The sequence below is a fragment of the Chinchilla lanigera genome, unplaced genomic scaffold (genome assembly GCF_000276665.1).
Source record: "Chinchilla lanigera isolate Chin_1 unplaced genomic scaffold, ChiLan1.0 scaffold00107, whole genome shotgun sequence".
NCBI classification, from domain to species: Eukaryota; Metazoa; Chordata; class Mammalia; order Rodentia; family Chinchillidae; genus Chinchilla; species Chinchilla lanigera.
In genome coordinates, this window is record NW_004955508.1 from 3,851,935 (window position 1) to 3,857,666 (window position 5,732).

Sequence of the window (5,732 nt, forward strand, 5' to 3'; positions counted from 1 at the left end):
ACTGGGAGTCAGGCGCCTGCTGGGGCAGGTTGAGGCCACTCCCTGTCATCCACACAAAGGGGAGAGGCTGGGGAGAAATCCTACAGGTGGAAGAAACACAGAAATGGAAGATCGGGACAGCCACAGATTATCCACCCTGCGGGCAGTGGAGGCACCCCCTGGGCCAGGAGCCCCTTGGTCCCTCAGGTGTGGTGAGAGGGTCAGGCCCTTAAGTGGCTGCCGTGCTCCGTCACTGGTCACTTGGGGTCCTCCTTCTTTATTTTACGGAAAAATAAAATTTCAGAAAATAAGAATAAAAATAGTGAATGCACTGTGTATCATCTTCAAAGTAGTTATTCAGAGTACAAGATAGGAACAGATAACACAAAACTTTCAACAAAAGTCTGTCTCCCTTCTGTTGTTAAGTTTTTGGGGTTTTTTGGCACCGGGAATCGAACTCAGGACCTTGCACTTGCCAGGAGCTGTGCCGGTGAGCTGTATCCCTGGACCCCTCGCGTTGTTATGATTTGCTTAGGTTTTTTTTGTCAGCAAGACTGGCAAACGTAAATTGCTGCTTTGAGAGCCTTTTACTGGGGCTGGGGATTTAGCTCAGCGGCACAGCGCCAGCTTGGCAAGCGCAAAGTCATGAGTTCAATTCCCGGTACTGGAAAGGGTCCGAGATAACAGACCAACAAGGCGGGTCATTAGTCTGCTCGTTGGATGACCTTAGAGTAGATGTCACTTGTGAAACTTTACTTACATCTCTTTGAATATGTTCTGTGTGTGTGTTCCCAATCTCGTAAAATAATTCCTATGCACTAAAATTCCAATGTTCCCGGCGGATTTTGTCCCATAACCCCTGGCAAAGATCACGTGTAGAACACACCCTGAAACTGGCAGTCTGTTAACTTCCTGGCAGTTTTTTGGGGGATCAAATCCAAGACCTTGTGCACACGAGGCAAGTTCTGTACACGGAGCTCCATCCCCGGCCCCCTCTTGGTGAACTTTGAAGTGACAGCAGATGTGGTCCTCACTCAGTAGGGTGCCGTGTGCACTTGGCCCTGGCCTCACCCCTGTCATGCGTGCTCCCCACCCCACTGCAGGCGGCTTGGGATTTCCAAAGGACTCTGGACACGTATGGCTGGACCCTTGCTTGGGAGAGGAAGAAATAAAGGCCAAGCTGCTTGCAGGCAGCAGACAGCTCTCTCTCTCTCTCTCTCTCTCTCTCTCTCTCTCTCTCTCTCTCTCTCTCTCACACACACACACACACACACACACACACGAATTCTCAGGCTTAAATTTTTTTTCTTTTGAGACAGGGTCTCGCTATGTAGTTCTAGCTGGCTTTGAACTCATTATGTAACCCAGGCTGGCCTTGAACTCACAGTGATCCACCTGCCTCAGCCTCCCAAGTGCCAGGATTACAAGCGTGTGCCACCACGCCTGGTTCAAACTTTCAATTCAAGGGAAGCAAGTAAATAGCTTCATTTCTCAGACCTTAGGAATTCTTTAAAAATACAACCAGGAACTTGTCTGTTACACGTGGACTTTTGGTAAACTGCAGGCACGATTTAGTGATGCATAGAGTATCAGTATTTATTGAATGAATGAATGAATGAATGAGAGTATAGCCTCCTCTCTAAAAGTGTATGGACCTTTCGCTTAGTTTCAGATAACCAAATAGCGCCCTGACCTTTCATGCGAGGACCTGGGCGAGTGAGGAAAAATGGCCCCAGTGAGCCCGTGCTTGTTCCTGCTGGGCTCAGCCAGCAGCATGCAAGGCGTGGAAGAGTATTAGCGTGGCAGAGGCGTACTACAGACAGCGAGGTTAGGCAGGAATAGTACAGGCACTCAGGCAGGGCTGGGCCTCGACAGAGGGTCGAGACAAATGAAAACACACCACAGCCGTGGCTGGGCCCATCCGTTGGGGGCCAGGCCTCACGTCACAAAAGGACCAGGTGAGCTGAGCAGCAACGCCTGGTCTAGTGAAGTCTAGCTGGGCATCAGTCACTCTGGTGGGCAACCAGGACCCCCGGGTGCTTCCCCTGAGAGGCTCTCAGATCTTTCCATGCGCACTTGGTGCGTGACCTGCTCCCCCTTCGATCAACATCACCTAAGCAGGGCCGGGGACATAGCTCAGCGGCACAAGCACCTGCCTGGCAAGCGCAAGGTCCTGAGTTTGATTCTCGGTACCAACAAAACAAAAGCAGAAAACATTACCTAAGCAGCTCTGCTTGTAATCTGATTGGTTCATCACAGCGGTAACCCACGCTGGGGCTCTTCCTGCCTCCTGCCTGAGGGTGCCGCAGCCGTGCAGGCCCCAAGCCCAGGCCGCTCTCCCGCCAGCCCAGGTCCCTGCCCACGGCACCACTGCTCTTTCTGCCACAGCGCGTAATAGTTTATTTTCGATCAGCCAGAAAGAGACGTGAGGTGAAGAGGGCCACATATCTCTGTAAAGCCCCAAGCCAAGCGCTGTTTCCAGTACCAAAACAGCGGCTCCATTCCTACCCCCAGGCCAGTACTCGCTGTTCCAACCAGCATCGCTGGATTCTTGCATCCTGGAGTGCGGGCGGCTGTTCGCGGGACAGCACTTGCCCAGGGAAGCCAGCGGGCCCAGGCGGGAAGCAGACTTCACGTCTCTGATTCGAGAAATTGAGAAGATATGGTCAAAAGCAGACAAGTAGGGCCGGGGATGTAGCTCAGCGGCACAAGCGCCTGCCTGGCAAGTGCAAGGTCCTGAGTTCGATTTCCGATGACAACAAAAACAGACGCGTAGGAGCCGGATCGGGAGGGCCTCAGCCAGGCGTGGTGGCGCACACCTGCGAGCCCCACTCCGGGCGCCTGAGGCAGGAAGATGGGAAGATCAAGGCCAGCCTGGGAATTTGGCAACTCAGCCCTGCCTCAAAATAAAGATTAAAAACGGCTGTGTGTGTGTGTGGGGGGGGCGCGCTGCTGGGGATTTAGCTCAGCGGCACAGCGCCTGCCTGGCAAGTGCAAGGTCATGAGTTCAATTCCTGGTACCAGAAAAAAACAAAAACAACAACAAAAAAATGGCTGGGGATGTAGCTTAATGCAAAGGCCCTGGGTTCAGCCCCCAGGATCCATCATCACCACCGCGGAGGCCTTGGCGGCTGCCTGTGTGAGCGGCCTCCCGGGCAGCAGGGAGGGGAAGGCCGCAGAGACCCATCCGCTCCCCCCAGCTCCACCCAGGGCGCTTCCCCACCACCCGCCCGCCGCGGGCAAGACGCCCTTAACTGCCCGCAGCAGAGTCCGGCTCAAGGCTCCCGCAGCTGCTGCGCAATCCCGCACCCGAGGGCCCACCGAACGGCCCTCCCCACTCTTCGGCTCTGACAGCCGCTTCGTGCCTCTGGCTAAAGGTGAGCCGAGCCCAGGTCTCCGCTGCGAAGCCCGGGTGTAAGGGCCTCGGGCCCGGGGACCTGCTCTCCCGCTCTGCGCACCGCAGCTGCATCTGCTGGCCGTGGATGGCCCTCTGGGGACAAAAGGTGCCAGAAGGGCGGAGGAGCTGCCTGGCCCTGGAACTCTCTCACCCCCTGATCCATTCCTCCTTCCTGCTTGGTTCAGCTTCTTTTACTGCGGCCTCCTTGGGGCCAGCACCGAACCTGGTTCGCAGGGGGAATTAGCAAGCAGACTGACGGGGAGGGGGCCTCGCGCCCGAGGACCCCCCAGTCCCAGAGCGAGTCTCCAGCGCTGCAGGCCCAGGCCGGGCAAAGGGGCTCCTGGGGCCAGAACCCGAAGCACAGGAAAGGAGGGAAATAATGAGCTCCCGAGTAACAGTGATGAGCTAAGACATGAAACACTGCCAGCCACTCACCCCAAGAACCCACATCCCGAGAAACAGGCTAAAGTACTGCTCCAGGCTGCACAGCACCCCCGCCCCAGCAGGCCGGGGAGAAAGGGTTGAAACCCAGGCTCTGTGGCTCCAGGCCCCTTCACGACAGCCCTCAGGTCTGGAAAGAGTGTGGCTTCGGTCATGCACGCACATCCAAGTCAGACGATTGTCCCACGTCCAGCAGAGGGCAGAAAGGCTTCGGAACGGCCCTTTCTCTGGATTTGAACGGGTGAGTCCGGCCCCAAGATCTGCAGTGGGGACAGTTGCACACAGTGGCACCGGGGTGCCCTGGCAGATGGCATCCGCAGGTGGCGGCTTGTCACCTGCTTCTTCGCTGGCGTACTCCTCTCAGGCGGCCTCTGCCCAAGCGGTGGCAGGCTGGTCAGCAGGTGCAGGAGTCCTCACTATGCAGCCCTGGGGCGGCAGCAGCAGCGCGGAGGCCTGGCAGGCTCTGCTGGCCACCTGTCATGTGCCTGCCCTAAGCCATGCGTAGGTGGGTAGAATATGTGCAGATGAGCCAGGCCTGGCCCGCCACTCACCCCTCCCTGGAAATGGGGAACATCAGGTACTGTGACCAGGCCTGGCAGGCAGAAACTATGCCACTTAAGCATAGGACCCTTGCTGGAGCCTCTGTTTCTCTTGTAATTTTGACTTCTTTTTGAGACAGGGTTTCACTGTGCAGTGCAGGCTGGCCTTGAACTTGCAGCGATCCTCCTGCCTCAGCCTCCCATGCACTTGGAATATAGGCATGTGTCACCGTGCCCGGTATAAAATGAACTTTTTAAATGAAATGTTTCACTAAGTGATGTAACAGCAACTTTACACTTTTCTTAGTGATGAGGTGGGTTCTCTAACTTTCCCCAGAAGCTTTCCCCATCCGGTTAGGAGCTAGGCAGGTCCGCAAGAGTCCTAGGCCTTATCTGCTTGCACTCTCCTTCGCCCTGGCTGAGGTCTAGGCATTGCAGCCACCATGACGGGACTCACGAAGCTCAAGTCCCTACAGCCCTGAGCTGCAGGAGCATGGGCAGCCGCCTCACACACTGTCGGGCAGCCTCTGCACCGCAGCTGAGATCCCTGAGATCCCAGGAGGCCGCGTCTGTGCTGTGTGTAGAATCGCCAGCGACAGGACGACCGCCTTAGCATTCTATTTGCTGCTGGAATGCACCAGCAAGCTGAGTTACTTCCAAGGCTCATCTCCCATTCCCCGAGGTCAGCAGTCTGGGCACGGTGTGGCCCTGCTAGAGCTTCTGCTTCAAGCCTCGGGGCTGGACAGCGCCCTGGGAACGTTCGGCCTCCAGCTCACCGGCTGTGGGCGGCCCCGGGCAGAGTGGACCCGCCCCTGCTTTCCACATGGTCCCTTGCAGAGAGCAACACTGAGTCCAAATCCGCCTTGGTCTCTTCTGCTGCTGCTTCAGGCTTCTGTGGTTACACAGAACCCCAGGATAACCTTTCATGTGTTTTTCTGAGACAAGGCCTTGCTATGTACTGCAGGGCGGCCTTGAACTCACTGGGAGCGCAGGCCGGCCCTCAGCTGGTGGCCCTTCTCTTGCCTCAAGCTGCGAGGGTGAACCGGCCTTGTGCACCGTGCACGCAGGCCCAAGAGCCCGGCGCTCGGGCACACGGCCGGGCACGCGAGTGCCGGTGTACAAAAGCTACCCGGAGCACCGAGCACGGGAAGGGACTGGGCGGTACACTCCAAGCGGGACACACTGAACTGGACGTAAGGTCATCTGAGTGACCGAAAGTCAGGCTTCCCTTTAAGAGTCCCAAACGTGGAACACCTTGGAGAGCTAAGAAAACGAGCACATTTCCTCAGGCACGCAACACACTGCTTTAAAACAGCGTGTCAGCCGGCAACACCGACAGCCGCGCGGCTGCCGTCTGCGGCTCTCCGCAGGGCGTC

At 56.7% G+C, this 5,732-nt stretch overlaps 1 protein-coding gene across 1 annotated transcript in view; it reads right to left on the bottom strand.

Moving 5' to 3' along the window:
• The window catches only part of Atp1b3 (ATPase, Na+/K+ transporting, beta 3 polypeptide), a 27,248-nt gene that overhangs the window by 3,190 nt on the left and 18,326 nt on the right, over positions 1 to 5,732 (bottom strand). The gene's annotated exons all lie outside the window — the stretch shown is intronic.